Source organism: Vanellus vanellus, assembly GCF_965231255.1.
Source record: "Vanellus vanellus genome assembly, chromosome: 7".
In the NCBI taxonomy this organism is placed as follows: Eukaryota; Metazoa; Chordata; class Aves; order Charadriiformes; family Charadriidae; genus Vanellus; species Vanellus vanellus.
Window position 1 is genome coordinate 3,345,902 of NC_138912.1, and position 25,519 is coordinate 3,371,420.

Consider the following 25,519-nt stretch of genomic DNA (forward strand, 5'->3'; position numbering starts at 1 on the left):
CAGGTTGCCCAGAGAGGTGGCGGATGCCCCATCCCTGGAGACATTCCAGGTCAGGTTGGACGGGGCTCTGAGCAACCTGGTCTGGTTGAAGATGTCCCCGCTCATGGCAGGGGGGTTGGACTAGACGGTCTTTAAAGGTCCCTTCCAGCCCAAACTATTCTATAATTCTGTTCTATTCCATGCTATGTTATCACTCAATATGCACATCAAAGAGTGCAGTGGCCTTTTAGAAATACAGAAATTTAAAACAAAACTGCATCACCCTTGGCTAGTTGATGATCAGTTAAGCAGGTTTCTCCATGCCACTCATCATCATCTTGCAAGTCCCTTTGGTTTTATATTTAATACTTATTTGTAAATTCATATTCATTACAAACTGTGTTTTCTTTCACTTCTGCAATGAGTGAGAGAGTGGGATTTTCACCTCCTTCAATCAAGAAACGAGAGTTTACTAGAGAGGCGGGGTTGGGTTTTTTTGGAGACCACTAGACTAGACCAGAAAAGAGTAAATGAAGACAGCAGGAATGAAGAAATGGATGCAGAAACTGAGTCTTCAGCCTCCAAGAGAAATTACAGTAGAACCAAGAACGTGCTTTCAAGGAGAACCAAGCCCCGACTCTCTTGCTTAGCAGCCTGCCTGTAGTGAAACAGGGTGAAAAACGAGCTTTGAAGGTTTGGTCTGCATACGTAGAAGTGCCATTTGAAGGAAAGCCAAACTCGGCACACATTTGTATAATTTCATTGCTATCCTAAGGTACTTCAGCACTGAATTTGGCAAGGAGCGAAAATGCAATGATCCCTCTCCACACCCCTCTGATCGGTATTCACCTGAAAAAGTACATTTGCTTCTTGGCACTCCTGCAGCAGAAATGTTTGGACAAACTGGAAAAGATGAGGAATAATTCATAAAAAAAAAAAAAAAAAGAAAAGTAAAATCCTTAGATGCTGTCAAAAGCACTGAAAATTACAGGTTTATGTAGACCAGGAAAACACTGTGGCTAAGGAGCAGTGTCTTCTGGGACACAGTACAGCAGCAATAAAAGTGGTTGGTGCTGTAGCAAAAGAGGAAGGTGCACCCCGCTATGAATATATTGGTCAGGTAATAACTACGAGATGTATCTCAAAGAGGGAAATATTTTCCTTCAGACAAGTCTTCCTTGAGAAAACATGACTGAAGCGGTTCTGGAAGAAGCGTGTTGTAAAAAATAGTTTGACAAATGAAAAAGTATTCAGCGTTCAACAAGAACTTACATAAAACCTGGTTGGTTTTGACAGTCGGCAATTTTACTTTCATTTTTAAAAATTAAACACGGTTGCTGGCTGAACAGATGCAAAACAGTCCAGCGAGAAGAACAGGAGACAACAATGTGGGAGGGAGAGAGAACGCTTGCAAATACATCGTAGTATCGCACCTCCTTTTACACTCTCACTGACAAAACCATGCAACTAAAATCATTCCCAAAATGTTTCTGTTTGGATCTCTCTCTAAGTGAGCTGTCAGAAAACCATCAACTATCTTCTTCTACATCTTACTTATTTTTCCAGCTTTACGAGTGCTTTTCTTACGCCTTGCATGCTGCAGAAGCGACCGGGTCTGCAGAAGGTAAACCATGGAAAGTAATACGTTTTACCACAGCCAAAGAGAGATGGGAACAAAACCAGTGATGACCGAATGCCTGAATTCCCAGAAGGGAAATTTCAGCATTAAGAAATAAGTAATGTCACAAAAGTAATTTTTTAAGTTTTTTGTTAATAGGGGATTATCATATAGAGAGACCTTAGAGCCCTTTCCAGTATCTGAAGGGCGCCCACAAGGCGGCTGGAGAGGGACTTTTTACTAGGGCATGGAGTGATAGGAGGAGGGGGAATGCAACTGGGAGAGGGGAGATTTAGGTTAGATATTAGGAAGAAATTCTCGCCTGTGTGGGTGGTGAGCCCCTGGCGCAGGGTGCCCCGAGGAGCTGTGGCTGCCCCATCCCTGGAGGTGTTCAAGGCCAGGTTGGACGGGGCTGGGAGCAACCTGGGCTGGGGGAAGGTGGCCCTGCCCAGGGCAGGGCGGTGGGACTGAATGGTCTTCAAGGTCCCTTCCAACCCAAACCATTCTACAATTCCATGATTCTATTGCAAGCTGCTCCCTACCCCCAACTTCCACATGGTTTAGAGACACAAGATCAAGGTTGAGACACACAGAGCATGGCTCTCCCTGCCAGCTTCCTACCTGAGGCCGCACTGTCCATCATCACCTGTGAGTACCCACTTGGTCCGGGTTGGGGGAGCCATCCCCGCGCTGGGAATCACCCACTTCGCGTGAGATACAGCTCTTGCTCCAGCCCAAGGCTTTGGCGCTGGCTCTGCCGCTGCAGAAAGGCAGATGACACCTGAGCCAGCGTAAAGCCCGCCAAAACAAATTAAGCTGTCAAAAATAAAAAAAAAATAACAAATTCAATCAGGCAGACGATATTGTATAGAATGAGTGCTTTGTGTCACGGAGAGGTGGGGTTCTTCACCCGGCAGCGGTAGCTCTACGGTGAGCTTCAGCAAGTTGTCACAAGGGGGTCAGGGATCAGAAGCTCCGGTTTCAGCTCTCTCGGAAGCTGCTTGGCAGGTATCCTTTTCATTTTACTGATAATCATGCTGACCTTCAAAATTACAGTCTTCGCACCTTCTGGAGCAACCTTATCCTTATTTAATTTTTTTTTTTTTTTTATTTTACTGAAGTTGCCGGCAATCAGCAAACAACTCCCACAAGGGCAAGGCTGTCACGCTCTTCCCCAGCCCGGCGGCGAGGGCTTAGGCAGGACCAACAGTCAAGCGAGGGTGGGAGAGGTGAGGGGAGGAAGGGCAGAGAGGAGGAACGGCAGAGACATCTCCAGAGCTCCGTCCCTCCAGCAGCCAGAGGGCTTTGGCCGCCTGGTGGGAGCACAGCAGGTTGGGAGGGAGCGGGGAAGGCGTTAGGTGCCGCCTTCCAACAGGCAGAGGGGGACTTTTTTCCCCCGTCAGTGGTAGGACAAACATCAGAAAAGTTGGGACAACGACGCTACTGTCACCGGCAGAGCACACGCAAGCCTGTCCCCGAATATGCTGAACAGTAAAGCCCCTTCGCAGCTCAACGGGCACACGAGGAATGTATATCCACCGTGAATTTAAAAGAAGGAAAATATTTGCTTTTAATACCTTTCACGTTCTTTTTTTTTTTTTTTTTAAGACTCCAAATGAAAAATATCTCAGAATTTTAAAGTTTACCCATTCAAAGAACAGGAGCTGCACAGAAATATTGAAGCCCGCTATTAATACTTTCTAACACAAATGCTTATACGTGTCCACTACCTGTATATTAAGGATACCCTCATTTTGGTAAATGTTGACAAACAACAAATTTACCTTCCCATTTCAGTCTGTTCATCCCAAGAGCTGTCAATACGACTGTGTTACTATCTGCGACAGCGCCTGCTTAGCTGTAACACAAAGCCTTACGGTGAAAAGAGACAAACATCCGTCAAGAACGGCTTTGCCGGCTCTCTGCCTGCTACGCCATTAAGAGACAGAGAAGATGACTTCTCAGTCCTCATAGTCACTGATATAAACCTTCATCCTGGTGATAGCCGATCATCTGGAACGTCCTTTCTCTCTAAATATACTTTAAACTCTTATTGTCCTATAATCACACATGAATGTGCAATCTGTTATGCCAGAGCAGGAATAATTTTTTTTTTTATTATTATTATTTTTTTATTTTGAAACTCTAGTTATTACCACCCTGGTAATGTGCTTTCTCACACTTGGCCTGGAAAAGCTTGTTTTCTAGAATCTGTTCATGAAATACTTCTGATCCTAAAATTTAATAGGCCCAGAAAAGGCCTCACCGGCTTTCTGCGCATCGAGGCCGCTGCTCTCAGAAGCCAAAGGGCTACATAATGGTCAGCCACTCAAAAAGACCAAAAAACCCCCAGAAAAGGAACGCGTTAGCGAGTTAAAAGCAAACAGGGCTTTAGGCGCATTTTACAAAAAACTGCGGTAAATTCGTAAGCGTGCTGGTCACTATTTTTTGTGGATTATTCCAAAAAAATCATACACGAACAGCAAAATGCTATCTGACACCACATACAAGACCTCTGTTTAACCAAGCTGCTCCTCCCACACTTAATATACCACAAACGCAGGGCAGAAAAATCTCGCAGCAGAAGAACCAGCACCCGAAACGACGCAGTAAAATTATCATCAGTATTCCGATCTTATTTCTGTTCTTGCACAACCCCGTTCTCCTTAAAACGGGCTAATATTGGCAGGAGGAGGAACTACAATTGAAATGCTGCTGTTAAAGGCGCGGGAGGCCGGAGCCGTGCCAGGGCCGGCAGCTGCACCCGGGCTGGGTACCAACAGCCGCTCGGGGACACCTTTCACCTACACAACAACTCTTTTTGGCTCTACAAGGCACGAAAAGGGGAAACGAAGGGTTTGGCACGAGACTTGGGAGTCGCAAGGGCTGGTCCGTTGCGACAAGCCGGCTTCCGAAACGCGACGGCCCGCGAGCGCTGAGGGGTGCGGGAGGCACGGTCGCGTTCGGCCAAAGCCCACGGCAGGCTGGCCCGGCCCCCGGCAAGGCGGGAACCTTCCCAACATCACGGTTTTGCCTCTCCTTGTCCACCGGCTTGTCTGGGCCAAAGGAAAGCGGCTCAGAACACCATTCCTGCCCCTTCAGGGAAAGCTTTGGCAGCTCGCCGCGCTGCAACGGGAACCGCTATTTCCAAAAGAAACAAAAAAAAACCAAACAAAACAACCCACTCAGCCCAGAAGGCGGCGTAAGATTTCCTTACGCGTTGTCATTTTCACCGAATCGCGGCAAAATAAATCACGTGAGATTTTTGAAAGGGCAAAGCGTAAAAGGATACAGCTCCATACACTGCATCAGCCCTAAAAGTCGTATCCCAGGCAATAAATAAATAAATAAATAAATAAATAAATTCTCAAAATCTTAAAACCTGATGTATTCTTTACACCTGGACCTACACAGCCAACCTCACGGGCTCCCTAAGTGACGGATAAACCTCTCCAAACGCCTGCAGATCTTTTGTGTCTCTCGGCCCTCAGGTTTAGAGCTTCCTGACGTCTCCTACCACCATCAGGAACACTGTTTCTTGCATTTCTTGAGCGATAGCTCTTGAGACTGGTAATGGAGCTTTTTCTATTTCTAGTCTATATTCTATTTCCCAATATTTTTTTATTACAGTAATATTTTTAATATTTTATTTTAATATTTTATTTAAAAATATTACAATATTTTTATTATAAAATTATTTTTTATAATATTTTATTATCACAAAAAGGTGATCAACGGAGAGCAGCCAGAAGGAATAACCTGGGAATGTTACAGATACTCATTTGACTACGGAAAGTAAATCAACAGGAATCAACACCCTACAGTATTCCCTGCGATGTTCGCTGGTACACAGGGAAAGGACCACGCACTCAACTCTCTTTTCCTTTGCAATATTATAACCTTCTCCCAGAAGAAACTCCTACCTCAGCAGGAAGAAAGGGCGAAGGGTTTTGCTCCGTGCGGTGGCCATCGCATCCCACCTCCGCTCCGGCGCCCACCGTCCCCGCGCGCGGCGGGACAGCAACTCCCGCTTCCGACGGAACCCCCCGGAGAGCACAACCTCCCACTCCGCTGAAAATCAACAGGATCGAGGTTTTCCTTCTTTGTTCGGAAGAAGGAAAGGGGCAAGAATTTCTACTGTTCTGATAATTTTTACCATTTAAAGAAAATAGGACAACTATGGCGCAGAGCAATTGATTTTACTGGAAAAGTAAATAGACTGCTTTCTAAAATATGACTGATCAGCCAAAAGGCCATTTTCTCTCCCACCTCTAAGTGCTGAAAATAACAAAGTCACTAATTGATGGTCAAAGCCACAGAATTTACAATCTGGTTTCAAAGCTAACTGCAGAAATCTGCATTACAGCCAAGAGAAGCATTTAAGCCTGAACTTCCATTTATCGTATTCAAATAAACATTTTTTTGTTACTTCTAAAGACTAAAATATGGGGTTTTTTTAAAAATACTGGAAGAGGAAAAGATTAATAGAACTCAAGTGTGAAAAGGTAGCACATACTTCACTCACGAGATATTTTTAAATGTGCAATAGTATTAACGTAAATGAAGCTGACGTGGAAAAATAACGATTTTAAGTGAAAATTGCTACACCTTCCGCGTTAAAAATAGACATCACACGACACTTGCTTTTACTGTTCGTAAAAACGGAGTCCTGCTAACACGCTTTTTGATTTAACACCTTCAGCTTCATTTAATTACCTACTTCATGCTGCCGCTTTTATAAGAAACGAGCACTCGCGCGTTCTTGTTCGTGCCATGCATTTTGTGCCAAAAAAAAAAAAAAAAAAAAAAAAGAGAGAAAAAAGAGGACATGATTTCACATGTGGATGGGTGATGCGGACTGCACTGCACGGCGTTGTTTACATACGCAGAACGGACGGAGAAAGGCAGTCACCCCGCAGTACAGGCTGCCTCTCGGCACCAGAATCTCCCATTAATAACCGGAAGAGCACGTTGAGGTGGGTTCAGGCGTCCTCTGCTGTGCGGTAAGGCAGGACCTTCCTCCCTCCTACCCCAAGTGAGATCATCGGAAGGTGCTTTCAAAGAGGGGACCATCAGAAGCGCCGACTCAGGGGCGCAGCACAGCGGGGGCTCGGGGAGGGACTCCGCCGCAGGGGCGAGCGGTCCTTCCGCCGCCGGAAGGGAGAGCAGGGCCAGCACGGAATGGCTGACAGCCAGCGGGATGAATCGGGAGGAGAGGACCGGACGGCGTCCGGCTTCATCCCCGCTGCCGTCAGCGCGGCGCTCTCCTGCGGGCGTGATGCCCGCCCTGCCTCAGCCCCGCGCCGGGGGGGAGAACCGCGACGCTCTTACGCCGTCTTTGGACTCCCAGCGCCAAAGGACACCACTATCGTTTGCTCCATCGCGGCTTTTGCCACGTTTACGACTGATGCTTAATTTTTCCTGTGGGAACCTAGAGAGCAATCACTCCTCCGGGACGTCCCACGAAATTCGGGGCTGCAGGGAGAGAGACGGAGCTGGCACCAAAACCGAAGGCGAGGAGCCAGGCAGACGGAATAAAGCTGTGAGGCGCGTGGTCCCAAAGGCGTCATGAAATGAGAAAGCAAATATTCATATGCGGCTTCATCCCAAACCCCGATACTGATATAATAAAGAGAATTCAAATGTTCGTGATCTGACCTCCCTCAACCTTATACACAGCTGAACTCCGAATATCTACACACCAGGGGCTTTTCAGGGAGTTCATACAGCAGAAGAGAAAAAGAACATTAGAATTTTAAAATACAGTTTAAAATTTAAAATTGCAGTTAGGGTTTTTTCAGTTATAACGAGAAAATTTAGAATCAGAAAATTTTAAATTAAAGGGACACTTCCACTAAAGGATCTATCTGATTAAATGTAGTCTGCTAAAGGTTTCTGCTACTCCCAAAACAATTAAAGCACAAACCAAACAAAAATACGTAACAACATATTATTATGCACTATTCTGTGCAGAATATATTGAATTCTTCTTGAACTGCACCATCTGATCACCAAAAAACATCATAAAAATCAAACTGATAAACATATTGGTTGGTATAATATGCTCAGGAGTACAATCATCACAACGTATTTTAATGTCAACCCAGGTTTAGGTTCTAGGAGGGAAAATAATATCCAAATCATTCTTTCCCATTTGAAATTAATTTGGCAATGCTTCTTCAGATCTCAATTAGACTCTTACCAGAGAATTGTCATGACGCACAGTCTAATAACCACTTGTAGCTTTCTTTCAAAATAATATATTAAACCCAGGAGTTCTTAACTCTGTACAGATGCAAGTTGGGAAACAAAGTGCAAGCATCCCAAATAATTAGTTGGCTTTATTACTATCTTGTTAAAAACAAAAGAAGCCAGACATCCACAGCATACTGTGGACGATGATTCACGAAACCGAGGAAGAATAACCTATTTGCAGTGTTATTTTGCTTTTGCTTATTGTAACCATCGAGCCAAGCTGCTGCTTTTGCTCGGCTGCGTAGAGCTCGTACGCCCTATTTTTCGTTTAAAGCCTCCCGTTTCTGAGCCGCGTCTGAAAACGGCAGACCGCGAGGCGCCTCTCAATTGCTCATCACCTGTTTGCAAAACAAATATTTAAGAGTGGGTAAAATATATGAAGGAAACGAGCAGCGGGGCACACTCCCGCTTTAGCAGCCACCCCAAGCGGGGACGCCCCAGGGACTACCCCGTACCTAAAAACCACAGCAGTAACAGGGGAAGTCCACTGGACCGAGTGTTATTCTGAATTCACACACCTCTTTACAGCTCTCAAGCTTCGTAAGATACGCGGAGCACTCGAAACGTCTTGCCGGGATTAAAGCTGCCACCGCTCAAAGGAGGACAACCAGGTAGCGACCAGGACCGTTGCCAGGTCTGAACCCCAGGACTGCCTCGCTGCTTAAACCCTTGCGAGGAGCCAAAAATAGCAAGGCCTTGTAACAGAAGAAAAGAAGAAAAAAAAAAAAAAATCTCTAAAAAAACCGCTTAGTTCAGTTTTTTCACCTTCATATATAAAACGTGAAGTCAAGAACACCAGCAGTTGGGATCATTTCATCCCTCTGTGCTTCTTTCTAGTTCAGGAAGAGACGTTCCCGAACACGCAATTCTTTTCTTCAGAGTCACTGTAATTTTCTTGTGGCAAACAAAAGGTTGAAGTGTCACGGAATATATCAGAAATATTTTGAGGAGACGTTAACAACTACTGAGCAACGAACGTGGGCATATTAGTCTAATGCTCCACGGTGCTATTTTTCAAGCGAGTACTGAATAAGGACCATTCTTTCCCCAGCAAAATTAAACGCACCGTCTCCCCTGTGCGTTTGGGATGACACAGACCCGCGGCAGCCTTCACCCGCCTTCCCGGAGATGCCACGGTACAGAGACCTGCCTTCCCCGGAGGAGAGCAAACCCCATCCACGCTTTAGGGACAGAAAAATAGGTTTGTCGAGGGGAGCGTAACAATCAAAGACACAACAAGCAGAGTCACAGCGGACGCTCGACACAGTCACCCAGCCCGAGCCCACCCTCCTCGCTGCAGGATGCCTTCACCAAAAAAAGCCCCACACATCCAGCTCTGGAGCCCCCAATGTAGGAGAGACACGGAGCTGTTGGAGCGGGGTCAGAGGAGGCCCCGGAGATGCTGGGAGGGCTGGAGCCCCTCTGCTGGGAGGACAGGCTGGGAGAGGTGGGGGGGTCAGCCTGGAGAAGAGAAGGCTCCGGGGAGACCTCAGAGCCCCTTCCAGTGCCTAAAGGGGCTCCAGGAGAGCTGGGGAGGGACTTTTTACAAGGGAATAGAGTGTTAGGATTAGGGTGAATGGCTTCAAACTGGAAGAGGGGAGATTTAGATGAGATATGAGGAAGAAATGTTTCCCTGTGGGGGCGGTGAGCCCCCGGCGCAGGTTGCCCCGAGAAGCTGTGGCTGCCCCATCCCTGGGGGTGTTCAAGGCCGGGTTGGACGGGGCTGGGAGCAACCTGGGCTGGGGGGAGGTGGCCCTGCCCGGGGCACGGGGGGGACTGGATGATCTTCAAGGTCCCTTCCAACCCAAACCATTCCATGATTCTATGGTTCTATGATCTTCAAACATATGAAACCCATCATTTAGACTATATAACAATGATCAAAATAGTAACTATTTTAGTACTGGAAATCATTATTCCACCTCTAAACTCCAGAAGAGCTTAACCGTGATACAAATAGACAGGAGAATACTCAGCGAAGCAGCAGGTGGTTTTGGGGGGCTGGGAGGGAGCTGTGACATCTCAGCCGTACACCCCCAGCGCTGGCAGTCTCAGCAGCGCAAAGGCTGGTACCCACCTTCTCCAGCACAAGTGATCACAGATTACAGAAACAAAGGAGCAACACGGATCCGTTACGTTCAGGGGTCTGCCGACACCCCAACGGTCCATCAGCTCCTGCGACAGTACCGTTATCACTACACCACCGACGCCAGACCCAGCGCTTCCAACTCCTAAAGGCCGGGATAAAATAACCTGCTACCGGGGACGGTTCCTGTCCTCCCACTATGGAAACCATCAAGAGAAAAGAGCACCCGCTGAAACATGTTCCTCCCGGGAATCTCAGCCTTTTGAGTAAGAAAAAAAAAACCCATGTGTTATTTTAAACATAGCCGAGTACCTTCATTTTACTCCCAAGTCCAGTTAATTTGACAGGTACAATACTAAACCAAAATTCCTGCAAGGTCTTTGCTGAAAAGGTCAGTACATTATGCAACAACATTTTATGGACAGAAAAAAAAATATTCCCTCCCTCTACAGAAACGGGACCTTTATATAATTTATCAATGTGTATTCATCTCTTTTATTTAAAGATGAAGACCCAACTTTTGGGTGCGTGAGTTAGTTTTGAAAACCAGTTCCTAAGTCAGTTACATCCTCTGGAAATTGTTATCCTCAAACTATACATGGCAAATAGAGGGAGGTTTTTCTACACAGAGAAATATTTGGCACTAAAGAAAACCAAAATTGCTCCCATTTGAAGTCTTATTTCATTCCAGCCCTAGATAAAACTATTTTGTCGTTCAAGTCGCATGTCTGGACTCTGAAACTTTCTAAATAAGTAAACCCAGAGCCCTATAGCAAATGTATTAATAGTCAGAAAAAGCAGTGCCAATTCCTTCTAATCAAAGCTTTTCCTACCGTTCAGGCTCTTCTTGAAACAACGCATCCCTTCTCCTCCCAAAATATAATTGCATTTCAAACACTTTCTTCATCACAATATCCTAATTTGGAAATGTAAAACAGTTACCCTGTTCCATACCAACACATACTGAGTAAATATTTTAATGCTCAGTGCCCTAGTTATGAGTGCAAGCTTTCAAGTCACGTCTCCTCGTAATCTCTTTGAACGTGGTATTAACGCAGGCCGGAACACCGCTCTACGCGGGGGCTTTGGAAAATGAAGCAATGATTTCAAAGTTCTTTTGTGCTTCCTCCCCCCACCCCGTACGTCTGAGATTACTCCGTAGTCTGTAAAACTCCGTGGCGTCCCTGCATTTTCCGTAGTTTTCTATCCAGAACCTTTGTCATCCTTCCGGACCGCTTTCCCCTCTTGTGAAAACTACACCTCCATCCATCAGCCGCTTGGGACGGATTTTAAATAAGAGCTTTTGTACTTGCACCTGATTTGACAGATGTGACTTGGCTGGTCAATTATACGAGTGCAAAGAGCCTATTTTCATACAATTATTAAAAATATCAGTTTTTTTTTCTTTCTGTACGCCTGCATAAAGCCTAGCAGAATACTGCAATTAAGCAAAATTCCAATAAACTAAACCCCAATTTTATTTTGGCTTTGGGTTACGTGTCAGTAAGAGTATCTCTGGGGCGGCTGAAGCCTGTACTACGTTTTAAGGTTCACAGTTACGCAAAACTTCCTTCAGTTCATAACCACTTCAGTGTTTGCACACCAGTGATGGATAGTCACATACGGGGCTGAGGTTAATTCTGAAAGCGCAGTATAGATCTGACAGGTACTGCTATGACAACCACACAGCAGAACAGCCTACATTTCCCTGCAAGCTCCGAAAATAAACATCTACGAGCCGCTCCAGCAACGGTAAAAAGGTATGTGTTTACCAGACGTATCTCCCTCATCCTTCTTCCTCCTCTTGGTAAGATTCCCCCCCCTCCCCCGAAAATGCATTGAGATTCTGGACAGGGTTTTCAGGAGGAAACACACCTCCACCCACCTGCAAAGCCAATGCAGCGCTAGTGGGGAGCGGGTAACACCCGCCAGATGCCCCCCCGCAAGGCAGGATAGATTTCCTCGGGAAAAAAAAATACGTAAGAAACCTCACTGGCACCGAGAAACATCTCATCCCTTTTTCTCCGACTTCAAAAGGCAAAATAACCAGGTATTTTATGTAAATGTGGACATTAGACACAAAAAATAGAGCAGAAAACATCAAATTCATTTTTCAGAGGCAGCTCAGCTTCCACTGGAACAGCTGCAGATGAAAGTAGCAGCTACAAATTAATATCTCATAAGGTCTACCGAAGGAACCGATTGTCTCAAATGCCAAAAGTAAGACCAAAGACTAAATTATTTTCATTTACGAAAACATAGAGAGGCACTGTTTTCGTGTTCTCCGTTATCTATTTAAGAGGAACCTAATTTTGGCTTGTCAGCTCATGACAAAAGTTAAAAACAATTTCTAAAACATTTCTGAATCATTTCTAAACATGATCTAGAGGGGAAAAAAGTAAACAATACAAAAATCTCTGCTTTTGTTTTGGTTTTTTTTTTAACTACTTCTACAGTGAAACCTCCTCAAGTGCCTTTTCCCGCGGGAGATGCCTGGAGCGCTGACTCTGCCTCCGAAGCTCTCCCCATCCCTATCCCGAAACGCAGGAGAACCTCCCGACTCCTCGCAACGATTCCGTACAGCTATCGAAGTTCATCGCAGAGACTCACGTGACAGAAATACCGCGGTGGCTGAAGATCAGACCGAAATGTCACTATCGAGCACGTGGCGGATTGCGACCCAGCGGCTGTCGCAGTAGCTGTCAACGCAGCCGATAAAACCACTTCCTTTTCATCCAGAGGTATTATGCTTTTACCTCGATAGGAATAACTCTTCCTGAAAATACGTACACATAGAAACCTCATGGCGGATGTAATTTAATAATAATAATAAGTGTCTGAGTCTATTAAACAGAATTATTAGCAATTTCCAACAGCAATATTTAAAAGTACACAGGGCATTTTTTTTAATAAATAAATAAATAAATAAATTTAAATAAATAAGGCTCATCCTTATTTTTAGGCACCGCGATCACGAATACATTTAGTGACCACTTGCCGGGAGTTTCCCAGGCTTAAAAATTCCCACTGAAGAAGGAAACCCAAGAGACGAAAAGCTCCGTGCGCTGAAGCGGCGGGGCGGGCAGGCGGCGACACCGCAGCAGGCAGGGGACGCGCTGCAGGGACCCCGGGCGGCCCCACAGACACGCTGCCACCTGCCAAGCAAACCAGGGCCCATCCACTGTCCCATACAGAGTGACAGGGCTCAGGGACACTCTCTGCAGATCATTTTCCCTAAATTATCACCGGCACCTTAACGGATGCTTCTCAGCCTGTTTTTAACCACCTCTGCTGCTGGAGACTTCTCAACGCCGCGAGCAATCCACCAGGGTACTGCCCCCCGCCTCGAACCCCGATGGTTTTTGCTACCAATGACCAGTATTTCTTGCGCAATCCACCGCGGCGATGCAAAGGGCGGTCCCATCCGCTCTGCTGCAAAACTTGATGTACCTGAAGGCCATTTCTTCTCTTTCTGCCCCTCTGTCTTCTCTCTTCTTTAGATTTATCCCAAAGCAATGACCGTTTCGAGACAATATATGGATAAAGACATCATCATTAAATACTATTTGGGTATTCCAGCTCTGGAGTCCCCCAACATAGGAGAGACATGGAGCTGTTGGAGCAGGGCCAGAGGAGGCCCCGGAGATGCTGGGAGGGCTGGAGCCCCTCTGCTGGGAGGACAGGCTGGGAGAGGTGGGGGGGTTCAGCCTGGAGAGGAGAAGGCTCCGGGGAGACCTCAGAGCCCCTTCCAGTGCCTAAAGGGGCTCCAGGAAAGCTGGGGAGGGACTGTTTACAGGGGCATGGAGTGATAGGGTGAGGGGGAATGGCTTCAAAGTGGAAGAGGGGAGATTTAGATGAGATATGAGGAAGAAATGTTTCCCTGTGGGGGCGGTGAGCCCCTGGCGCAGGGTGCCCCGAGAAGCTGTGGCTGCCCCATCCCTGGAGGTGTTCAAGGCCGGGTTGGACGGGGCTGGGAGCAACCTGGGCTGGGGGGAGGTGGCCCTGCCCAGGGCAGGGGGTGGGACTGGATGGTCTTCAAGGTCTCTTCCAACCTAAACCGTCCTGTGATTCTGCGATTCTTTGCAATCAACCACCCCCAGAAGTACTGTGCTGGTGGGCAGTGGCCTTTTCGGCATTCTGCTTTTTGGGTTAAGCACAGCCTCTTGCTCTCCTCCTAGAAGTAGCAGTTTCAAACGTAGGCGCTACGGTTTATTATTCATCTCTGTCACCCTGTCATCAATGTTTCTCTCCATCTCTGTTGCTTGGATATCGCTGTATTACTGTAAACCAGCAGCTGATTTGGACCGAAATTTGTCAGCGAAAGGAAAAGCCATAGCAGCAGTTTGACTATTCTTTTCTTTTACCCCCTCTGACAGCTTACGTTGCCCGACGGACCTACCCAGCGACCGCCGCGTCTCGCCACGGCTGAGCAGCAGTCAGCAAACCAACGCCGCCACGGACAGCTCGGTGGCAAACCAAAGGATTGCATCAAATCAGTAACATTCAAAACCTTGGACTGCTTATTAACAAATGGCTTTGTTAAAACAATACACACTGGTTTTAATTAAATTAGTGAGGTCAGTAAATAGGGTATTAAGTGGCACATCTATGCACAAAAAAGAAACAATTATCTCATTAGAGATGAAGATTTTTGTGTTCATTCCCGCGCGACAGGAGGTGACACGGCGTGACTATCAGTGCGAGGGGAAGGCCGGCACGGGGCGCAGGGCACAATCCTGCGCGGGGGCGGGGGACAGAGAGTACCCTGAAGTTTTGATGCACTGTACCAAAAACGTGTGGGCAAAGTATACAGAACGAGAGCAATTTCTATGGCTATTAATGAGTATGCATATAGTTATGTGTGCAGGAATGCTACTAGTCAAGTTCAAAGAAGGATAGTAGTAAATTTTAACTAAATATAAGGACAGGCTGGGAGAGTTGGGGGGGGTCAGCCTGGGGAAGAAAAGGCTCCAGGGAGACCTCAGAGCCCCTTCCGGTGCCTAAAGGGGCTCCAGGAGAGCTGGGGAGGGACTCTGGGTCAGGGAGGGGAGCGATGGGATGAGGGGGAAGGGTTTGACACTGAAAGAGGGGAGATTTAGATGAGATATGAGGAAGAAATTCTTTCCTGTGGGGGCGGTGAGCCCCTGGCGCAGGGTGCCCCGAGAGGCTGTGGCTGCCCCATCCCCGGAGGTGGTCAAGGCCGGGTTGGACGGGGCTGGGAGCAACCCGGGCTGGGGGGAGGTGAGAACTGGACGATCTTCAATGATCTTCAGTGATCACCAGATGATCTTCAATGTCCCTTCCAACCCAAACCATTCCACGATTCTATGGATTTGCAAATATTCCATGTAATACAGTTGTTCACACGTGTTTCTCCGATTCCCCTCTTTCCCCGTAGCTACAACATCATCTCAGCAAGAACATTTTAACCCTCGCTGAACTTTCTGGAAGCAAACCAGCTGGCCGGGCTGCCTCTGCCATGGAGGGGAAGAGATCCCCCCGAAGGGACTGGTCTCCCCGCTGCACACAGAGGGGGCTGAGGTCTAACTTCCAGCTCGTTGGGTTCCCCCCCCCTCTCTTTGTTTCACACTACCTGATGTATTTCATACAGAGAAACTGATAAACCCACAACCGGTGTGGATATAGTTAAAAATTAGCTCACTTAATTTGGCTTACGGCAGAGAAACGCTCAATCTGCAGAAAGAAGTGCCTTGCAAGAGTGACACAACACGGCAAGTTCCGAGTCATTCCTATTGAGAGGACATGGCAGCTTTAAAAGACAGGATTTGTTCTTAAATATTTCCTAGTTTTCTTCAATAAATGTTTATAGGGGTGAAAGTAAATGGCCCAGATGGACAAAAAGGTATTCCACAATGCAGCTTTCTGTTTTTGAAAACCACATTAGCTTCCACAGGAAAAATGAAAAGCACTCAAATCAATTCAGAAGCATTTACAAATGAGCTGGTGTAATGAAAATGAACTTGTAAATTAGAGATGAACAACCCCCGTTAGCACTTCTGCAGATATTCATCAACATCAGAAAGACGTGAAAAAATGTCTTTTGTTTTTTACTTTAAATACTACTCAAATATTCTGTGGGTACTGAGGTTATTCAGGAAGAATCAAAGATCTTAACAACACATCCCACTTCTGCTTTTTCAGGACTTAATGTTCAGCACGGGGAAAAAGACAAGACTATTTTTAACGATGAGAAAATCAAAGCCCCTATCTTAACTGCGGACCTCTGCATCAGACTTTGTATGACTCCAAATTTTTGGAGCGAGGAACTGCCTGGTACGGATCCCTTTGCGCTTTAAAGAAAAAACGGCGGGGAGGGAAATGCTCTTTCTATAGTTTTGCTCTTTCCTTTCTGTGACAATAATTCCACAGTTTAAAAAAAAAAAAAAAAAAAAAGTCAAGGTCGAATCCCCACCCAAATGAACTCTGAGAGGGCATTCGGCAATATCATCACGGTAATATAAGGAATACCCGTCGTCTTTACATCCGGGGGAAGAGTCATCGCAATGTCGTTCACACCACTGCCATTGCCATGGGACTGGTTAAATGGCATCAACAGTGTCCAAAGACAGACCTGCCCGGTCGTATGGCAACCTCGTTAAAAAATTCCGCAAAGTGCAGAGATGTTCTGCTGTTGGAAAGGATGTCGGTAGCATATGCTGTGAGGGTTTCCAACGCACCCGCTACGCCACTCTCGAGACAGGTGGAGTTCCTGAACCAAAACCGCTTTCAAAATTAAAAAAAAAAAAAAGAAAAAAAAAGAAAAAAAAAAAAACCAATGGGCTTTAGATCTCTCTCATCAGGTAATCTCAACGGGCTCTTCGCGTAAAACGGGGCGCTTCGCAAGCTGCAGCCACGCGGAAGCGCGTGGCCAAAACCAAAGGGTGTAACCCAAAAGACAGCTGACTCTCCCAACTCACCGTTACTAAGAATGGCTTTTAGTAGGTGATTTAGGAGACTTCCGAAACCAAGGTTAAAGTTACGGTGCATTTTTATAACAAGAGTAGGAACTGTGGTTCAGGATTTTATAGAAGTAAACACTGACAATTTTATAGCCACCAGTAGCGCAGTGAGCTACCAGTGAGCGCAGAAGAGCTTTCTCCAGGCAACTAGTAAATATAATGTTTTTTTTCCTTATACTTTCATCACAGTACACATAAAAGCATTTGACACACTTAATAAATGTCACGGACGTAAAATATTGCACAAAGGCGCGCCAAATAATGACAATTCTGTGATTATTGGGAAAAAAAAAAAAAGGGGGGATTAGAAACATTTGCAGCCTGTCTCTTCATTACCGGGCTGACGGAATCTGGGTTTAAACCGCCCTTTTAATTCTTTCTTGTTAATACCACTGAAACTATTCCAGAACGTACAACTCGATGTCAGTGTACGATAACCACTAGATTTTGAGGTCATATGCAAAACGTATCATTTATCCCCAAAGGAATCCATTTAATTATTATATGCCCAGACCCCTACTGCATCGGCAGTTTGTTCCTGTGGCTCTCCGAATGATGCCACCCTTAATTTGTGGTGGACTCTGAGAGCCCCCAAACGGGCCGCTAAAACCACTGCCCTGCGATCTCCAAAAATCAATTGTTAAATAATTATTTGCATCAGAGAAGGGGAAAAAAAAAAAAAACCCACCAAGCCACCCCAGCTGCCGCATTGTGTTTTACTGTTTCCAAGCAACACCGTTGTTTCAGATCAAACACGGAATAGCCGTCTGAGAAAGCTACAGTGCTTTTGCCTCTGTACTCACTTATTCTGCATCATGTTCATTATAACCCAGTCGAAGGGATAGACGTTCTTCCCAATGAGATTCTTGAACATGATGAATGTTTCCATCAGAAAATCCTAAAAGAAGAGAAAATATTTGGAAAAGACCACTCTTCTAGATCAAAGCAATACAAGTGGTAGTGTCAGTTATTAATGACTAGATTCGAGACGTGTCTTACTGTTCCGCTTCATAAAAAAGCCATTATTCATATACAACATACATAAATTCTACTAAGGCATATTTATATACGATGTACATAAATCCAGCCGTAATTCCATTTAAACTTTTCAGAAATGGTAACAATAGTAATCCTGTATCGTAAACAACCCGTGGTATTACTCAGGAACAAGCACAGGTTTGCCAGTTATCCAAAGGCGGTTTCTGCTGAAAAAAATTAATTTCTTTTCTATAGCACAGACCGAGTCTCCCAGTCCCTTCGTGTGCGCACACGCCGTGACACGTGCCTGGCGTATGTTGGAGAGCTGTCAGAAGCACACTGGTACATGGAAAGAGGAAAAGAAACTAAGCTATTAATTTTAACCTTATGATTACACTAAAAATACTCCCTGGAGTCAGTTGATGAGTTTTCCCTCCCCTTGTGAATACCTTCCTGAAATTTTCTCTTGCTTGAAATCAAGACTGCCTAATTATTAAAAAAAAAATATATATATGCTTTAGTTCAAAACTGGGTTCAGGTAAGTGTGGTGGGGGACGTTACCTCCGACCCGGGGCAGACGACAGCAGTGGTTTGGCCATCCTGAAACGAGGAGAGAGTCTCTCCCCAAAGGCAGCGGCAGTAATTGCTTCTGCCAGTGAAAACCTGATCCAGAACGAAGTTAATTTAGTAGCATAAACCAATTTATTTCTACATAGATATAAACAAACATCTCTTTGGAAGAGAAATCTCGTGTACTTTACAATGTAAATCATCTTCTACAATTTGGGAATCTATAATTGCTATCTAACAATTTGAGTAATATCAAATGCTCCGAGAAAGATAAAAGGGGGAAAAAAGAACTTAATGCAGAGCCCTTGATCCACTTCATGCAGAGATAAAAATGAACTTTTATTCCAAGGTTAGAATATTTTTTTCCTTTGCTACAGCTTCTTGGTAATGGTATTTATCTCGTCTATCTTTAAAATGTCAAATGCCTACAAAAAAATCCCCAAAATGTTACATTCACTGGACTTTAAACTAAGGCTGGTTTTTACGTAACCTTTTCAGTGAGAAACAAATATGAAGTTACTGCTCTCGTAAGTATTTCTTCATGTGTGAGAGCCGTCCTCTTTGTCGCATTTTATCTTTTGAGTCGTCGTTCTGTTAAGATGTTTTTCCTGGCTCGGAAATTCGCAGTCGGTGGGAAGCTGGGAGCCCCAGAGACCCTGAGGACACACCGGTGAGATGGCGAAGCAACGTGAACTTCCAGGCTCTGCCGCACGCCCGGCCCGAGGGTCGCGCTTTGGGATGCTTCGGGATGCTTCGCGTCCCAGCTCCTGGTACCCGAGGAGACGCCCGGGCCAAAGAGGGCCAACCGAGCATCAGCAGCCACCGAAGACGCATCTTAACCAAAAAATGTGTAACACTAGTGAAATAACTCTTCTGTTGTTTTGCCCAAATCGCTCCCAACAACACGACATCAGTAAAGATGTTTTGACATTAACAGGATTGAGATAAAATTTGGAACCGCTCGTGGTTAATGAGATGTTACCGTTGCGTGAGGCAAAACTCACCCCAGACACACACTCCAGCGGCTCAGTAAAATGTGTCTTCATTTAAGAGATCAAACTGCATACTTTACTGCTCATTTTTCATGTATTTTGGCGAAAGCGTTACATAATTTCTAATAATCACGTTGCAAGTTTTGCTGCCTGAGCATTGCACAGTACGTTGTTTGAGCGTGTGCTTTTTTACAGCTACAGGTATTGCTGCTGCTCCACAGCTCAAAAACCCAAACGGTGGTGGAAGTGGCGCCATGGGAAGGGTCACCACCTATCCAAGAGGGCAGATTTGAGCTCAGTGGGGGTTTTTTTGGGTTTGGTTTTTTTTTTTCCCCTTAATATTTTATGACTAGAGATGTATACTTTCCCGATTTCTTGCAGCAAACTCTACCTTACGCTTTCTTCGTGACGGGTTTCGGCTGCTGCGCCTCCGCGCGCGCTGCTGATCGAGCTGCGTCTGACGGGGGGTGAATTCCCCTACGTTTAGTTGACGACTCACGTTCGTTACTGACCCTGGAGGTTGTGGCACATACGATTTGACCTACTTTGCTGATTCAGCTCTACGTTTTAATCTCCCGATATTTACATTTCAATAGTCTTACTTTCACACAGGTACTTTAAATAATGCTCTCTAACAACTAATCTAATTGTTGATCAAATAAAAAGGTCCTGAGGCTTACCTGTTTTTTATGTATTTTTAATATTGCTCTCTTTTCCCTTTTATCTTTCTTATAGAAAAGCAAATGGTTTACAGTTGGACTCGAGGATCTGAAAGGTCTTTTCCAACTTAAATTTTCCAAATTAAAAAACTTAATTCTATGATTCTATAGGAATGAACCCTCATATTACGAGCAAAACCCAGCCTTTTTTGGGGGGAGGGTGGGAGGGAGGGTGGGAGTGGAAGAGGAGCTATCAGATCATGCCGTGCTGCTGTACAGCCTGCTTATTTTCAGTATCCCTAGAAGCAGAAGAAATTGTTCTGAACATTAAAAAATGATAAAAACCTGTACTAAAGGAGCAAGGGCTGCAACTCCTGATCTCTCTCCAACTACAAATACAAATAATATCCCAAGGAAGCAAAATTCACAATAGTTGGGACCCCTTCACAATTCCCATCCAACTACAGAAAGAAACAGAGTCAGCTCAGCCCTGTGACTGGGTAGATGGCGACGGAGGAGGCTTAGACGATTCCAGGTCCTCTGGACTGCCGAATATCACACCCCGATACATCTGTATGCCTGTTTCATGACCTGGATTTCAAAGAGGTTCTTCAATAATTTCTCAAGCTTAATAAACAAAACTCGCTAAAACATGTAGTAACTTGCTATGAAAAAACTTGAGGTCAAGTTGATGAAAATTTCAGCTTTGCTGAGTCCTGAGGTGCAGCAGTCAGACATCAACTACAGTCAGCTACAGCTTTTCAGGACAACAGCTTAACCTCTGCTGAGCTCTGCTACCAGGCGGTCTCTGGAAAGGCCCCTCTCCACCACCATGGATGGCTCTGGGTAGGCTGTCTCCACGGGGGTCCCCCCACCACGGGGCATCCCCCGTGACTCACGTCGTGTCCCGCAAAGAAGAGTCTGCTTCAGCCACACAATCACCCGCTCCGTCTACCGTTAGCCAACTCTTGCCATGAAAGGATGTCCCACACTCACCAATGCATATACTCACATGAAACCCCAAAGTCTAGAAGCGCAAAATATTAAGGGGGGAGAAGAAAATGGAGGTGCAGAAAATAGTGATCTAAAACCCCCTACAGAGCTTATCTTTCTCCATACTTCACTGACTCCAGGACGTTGTCTTGAAGGCCGTTCGGGAGGAATATTTCTGTGACACTCCACACGGCAAAACATCAGCGTATATTCTTTTGTCAACTAATACCGGATGCGGCTCAACTGAATATCAGTTTTACCAAGTACAAAGGGGACAGAGATCGGTTAGTCCCAGAAATAACCCCACCGATGCAGATGATGTTTCACCTCAGGGTGTTGGTGGGCTTGACGGTAAGAAATTCCTCTTTGAACACAAATACACTAATGGACCTAAACAACGTATTCTGCAGAGAGACACAAGGCTGGTTTTATTGCATTCCACCGCATATTTTCTAATATTTTGGAGGCCAAATAAGACCATTATAATAATCTAAAACTGACACCTACATAACACAGGCCATAAAGTTCCCTCCAGCAGTTCCAGCACCGTGGTGGCTTATAACTCCTGGCTGAGCAAAAGCACGCGCTGAAGAGAGAGTTAAGTGTCTCCAACGGTGAAGGAGCAACCAGAGCTTCACTTAAGTTCTCCCTTTTTCTTGGGTTTTTTTTTTTTTTTCCAAGAAAATCCTCTTCATTTGTGTTTGAATTAATCCAGTTTCAGTTCGAAACCGCTGCTCCTTTATGCCTTTGCGGTTAAACTGAAACCCCTGTAACAGGAGATGTAGTACCACCTCCCCGCGCGGGGAAATCGGGTCTGAATGAAAACACTCGTGGATCTAAGCTCTGACAGGTGAGTCAAATGGCACTGGCTCAAAAAATTGTCAGACAAAGGAAAAGGAAAAGGAAAAGGAAAAAAGGAAAAGGAAAAGGAAAAGGAAAAAAGGAAAAGGAAAAGGAAAAAAGGAAAAGGAAAAGGAAAAAAGGAAAAGGAAAAGGAAAAAAGGAAAAGGAAAAGGAAAAAAGGAAAAGGAAAAGGAAAAAAGGAAAAGGAAAAGGAAAAAAGGAAAAGGAAAAGGAAAAAAGGAAAAGGAAAAGGAAAAAGGAAAAGGAAAAGGAAAAGGAAAAGGAAAAGGAAAAAGGAAAAAGGAAAAAGGAAAAAGGAAAAAGGAAAAAGGAAAAAGGAAAAAGGAAAAAGGAAAAAGGAAAAAGGAAAAAGGAAAAAGGAAAAAGGAAAAAGGAAAAGGGAAAAGGGAAAAGGAAAAAGAAGACCATGAAAAGTTAAACGAAGAAGGGTGGAAAGGGTGTTTTTTTCACCCAAACCATACAGTACCAAGGACTGTACACACCCAGTACAGTCCAGTAGCATCCCACCACTGAAGACAGGAGAAAACAAAAGCTCTAAGGGAGGATCACGGGCAAACTTGAACCGCAGCACGGATACTGGTTAAGGAGGCGATGCTCCTGGGAGAGCTTCGTGGGGCATCAATTCTCACGGCGAAACATAAAACACGGAACAAGAGGTGGGTGTCAACTTAACAACGAACTCTCATCTGTGAAGAAATACTTAGGAGAACAGTAACTCCTGGCTTTGGTTCTCACTGGAAAGGTGATGCAAGCTTTTCCCTTAAGCAGAGAAAGGGGATTGTATCCTCGTCCTTTTGTCCTAAATGATGACTCAACCAGTTTTATTTAGGTTAAAAATAAAAAAGAAAGAAAAACTAGTTTATTCGCTGTAGTTTCCTTTTATCACAGGATTAACGATATTCTGCCATTATACCTCCACACTCCACCCCTTCATTTACACTATTTATAAGTTAAAGTCAGTTTAAGGTAGCATTTTCTACCATTACCTCGTTACCCATTTAATGTTTCACCAGCTCACCGTGCACTTTAGTTCCCATTAACATACATTATCATTTAATCAACAACGACCTCTTCGAGGTCCCGTCCAACTCTAACCATTCTATGATTCTATATTGAAGTATTTAAAAGGTACATTTTAATCAAAGATACAAAAAGCATTACAGCAACTGACCGAGTTGGGATTAGCACATCTGCTCATACCGATGGTAGTCAAGTGGCAGAACAGTGGAAAACAAGTAGTCAGGTAGTGCTCATGCTGATGGGAAATCTGATTTTAACAGTACAAAACAATTTCAGCTCCACAACCCAAGAACGTGCAGAAAGGGACAAACACACAGAGAGTGAAGACAAAAGAAGTGATTCTTCGTGTGTCCCCGTGCGCTGCGTGCGCATAAATCAAACTGCTAAACCAAGCAATTCTAACCACACCACTTGCCAAATTTCAGATACATAATTGCTCCCTTGTTTTCACCAAGAAAGGTCTGACCCACAGAACCACCCTTCAGACAATTTAGACCAAGAAAGCGAGACTTTAAAATTCTATTGCCATTAGAATAATCACAGATTTCCCAACCAGTATTTTGCCCTCTGCATTTTTTCATGACGTGTTTTAAGAGCAAACTGCTTTTACCTTCTCCCACGCAAAACCCTGTCATCACTTTGCCTTTTCCAGAGCCGAACGGTTTGAACCACTTTAAAAGTACAGAAATATTTGGCTTGATTAACCTTAATCCTCCTCAGGTTTTTTCTGTATGCTAAAGCCATTATTTTCACTCATTTAGACTGGGGATGTTTCATTATTAGTGGAAAAGCGAGTGGAAGCGCCCCGAGAGCCCGAAGCAGGCTAACTGGGAAGCGGCGCTTTCAGTACAGCGATGCCCTTGTGCAGTTCTTTGCAGGTGGACTTTGCCTTCACCCTCCTGAAGCTCCGTCCTTCAGTGATGCCAAAATCAGGTACGAACCGAGCAACAGAGGCACCTGATCTGCAAACCGCCAGCGGGCAAAGAGCTCAAATCTTACAGAATATAAGCAGAAGAACAAAAATTGCAGACATAAAGGAAAACTGGAAAGTCCAAACATAAAGGAATTAGGCAAAGACCCTGCGTTTTGTCAGGCTGGGTTTGGAAGAAGGAAGGGAACCTCAACGAAGGTCGCCCTGAAGATTAAAACACAGGTGAGACGCGCCGCGAGCGGCTGACAGAATGCCCGGCGGCGGGGTGGGTAACACCGTACGGCTGGTGGGGCGTCAGGTCAGCCGCTAATTGACGGATCTCAGCCAAGGAGTTTGGTCGCTGCCTTGCGGCACGCACTCGCCATATGGCAAGGACAGTTTCAGGTCATTAGAGAGAGATCTCCTCAGCTATAAACCCTCTTCTATTACGCTCTAATTAAGTCGCGTTGTTGGCGTGGTTAGGGTACCGAACGACTCTGAGAAGACAAATTTCAATTATTATTGCTTATTTAACAACTAAGGACATCTTTAAGGTTAAAATGTTTTGTATAAAACTTAAAGTGAGCGGAGCTGTAAATAAAAGCTATTTAAACCAATGAAACTGGGACATCTGGAAGATTTAACGCTGAAATTTTCTTTCCTCAAGAAAGCTTTCCCCCTCCCCCCTTTCTCCTTAAACAAAACAGATTTTTAGTAATGGCTCAGCACTACTATTTCCTAATGCTCTCTTTTAATTGCCTTAACATCCACTGCCTCGGCGCTTGCTTTCTAAAATATCAACCGGCCCCAGAGACGAGCTGAGCTCTATTCCTGGGTGTGGCGGGAACGTCAATTTTGTCCTTTGCAAACTCGGAAAATGGGTCAGTCATAGTGCTTTATTGATTACTTTGATAGTAAATCTGGAAGCGCTTTATTAATTATTTTTGTGTTCCGTCTGTAAGGTCAAACACATTTGTTTACATTTCACCAGTGTGTTTATCAAACAGTAACAGGAAAAAACCAAGCGCCAGCCGAACTATCTTATGGACGGATCGAACACGTTAAACTTACCACAACGTCTGATCTCATCTTTCCAAAAGTCTTGATTAAATGAGCGTAGTGATAATCTTCCATTTGCCTTAAAATGGCAGTCATGCAGGCAACGAAACTCCCCTATCAAAAACAAAAATGCAAACAAATCAGTTATTCAAGGTAGGGCAACTTAACACTCGCTGTCCAAATGTAATATCGCTGGAGAGCAGTGGACATCATTTTATCATTTCAATTCATTCACATGCAAAATTCTGTCAAAAAAAAAAAAAAACAAAAAAAAACCAAAAAAAAAAACAAAAGAGAAGACATCTTGAAAAGTTTCTACTTCCAATTTCATGGCTTTATCACCATCTTCACTGAAGATTTTGCAACATATTCACATAAAATTGCTCAGGCATTAAAGGCTTTGGAATGTAATAAACACTACTGCTAAAAATATCCCACAACGTCAGGATTTGCATTTGGGAAGTCGATACTCTGCTCAGGGAAGAAATCTCTTAAAAATCATTATACCAACCATCACAGTTAAACCCCAACTTTTAATTTCATTGAGTGGTGTTTT

General features: G+C 44.8%; 1 long non-coding RNA gene across 1 annotated transcript in view; it reads right to left on the bottom strand.

Moving 5' to 3' along the window:
* The window catches only part of LOC309674458, a 60,532-nt gene extending 35,533 nt beyond the window's left edge, over positions 1–24,999 (bottom strand). Inside the window, exon 1 of the long non-coding RNA XR_014269390.1 lies at positions 24,976–24,999. This is a non-coding gene — a long non-coding RNA (uncharacterized lncRNA). The remainder of the gene's footprint in view (positions 1–24,975) is intronic.
* Positions 25,000–25,519: the final 520 nt, after the last annotated feature.